Source organism: Schistocerca americana, chromosome 2, assembly GCF_021461395.2.
Source record: "Schistocerca americana isolate TAMUIC-IGC-003095 chromosome 2, iqSchAmer2.1, whole genome shotgun sequence".
NCBI lineage: Eukaryota > Metazoa > Arthropoda > Insecta > Orthoptera > Acrididae > Schistocerca > Schistocerca americana.
In genome coordinates this window covers 515,519,240-515,520,031 of record NC_060120.1, presented here as the reverse complement: position 1 = coordinate 515,520,031, position 792 = coordinate 515,519,240, and the positions used below count along the sequence as shown (strand labels likewise).

At 45.8% G+C, this 792-nt stretch overlaps 1 non-coding gene across 1 annotated transcript; it reads left to right on the top strand.

The window, feature by feature from the left end:
* Nucleotides 1-421: 421 nt before the first annotated feature.
* Nucleotides 422-498, top strand: Trnat-ugu. The gene has a single exon. It is a non-coding gene; the product is annotated as a tRNA-Thr (tRNA).
* The last annotated feature ends 294 nt before the right edge of the window (nucleotides 499-792 follow it).

Genomic DNA, 792 nt, shown 5'->3' with positions numbered 1-792 from the left:
TAATAAATTCTGAATTATTTAAGTGTGTTAACTCCGATCATACCCTTTTTTCCTTGCTCAGCGCTTGTTTTTATCGTTTAGTCTATTTACGTGCAGCGCAAAGATACTCGTCTTCTTCCAATGTGGTCCATGTAATCTAAGAGGCTGGACAACCCTGATGTAGATCTAGATGCCGATTGATAGCCATTAAACTGCAACACAAGGAAGAATAGAATGTGATAACTAGTTGAAACCCTCAGCTGCCGACAGATGTTGTTGATACACCTCGATGGAGACAGCTGAAAATGTGTGCCCCGAGCGGGACTCCAACCCGGGATCCCCTGCTTACATGGCAGACGCACTATCCATCTGAGCCAAGTGAATAGCACGACACCTGAAGCATGCAAAGGATAAGTCCCTACAGTCGCGTTATTCACCTGTGTCCTCGGTGGCTCAGATGGATAGCAGAGCGCCTGCCATGTAAGCAGGAGATCCCGGGTTCGAGTCCCGGTCGGGGCACATTTTCAGCTATCCCCATCGAGGTGTATCAACAACACCTGTCGACAGATGAGGGTTTCAATTAATTATCATTTATTCTAGAGAAGCTGTACGGTCATCAATGATATCCTTCCGAGAACAGTTACTGTCTTCAAAAGTTGTTCAAATGTGTGTGAAATGTTATGGGACTTAACTGATAAGATCATCAGTCCCTAAGTTTACTCACCACGTAACCTAAATTATCGTAAGGACAAACACACACATCCATGCCCGAACTTCCACTGGAACCAGCCGCACAGTCCACGACTGCAGCGC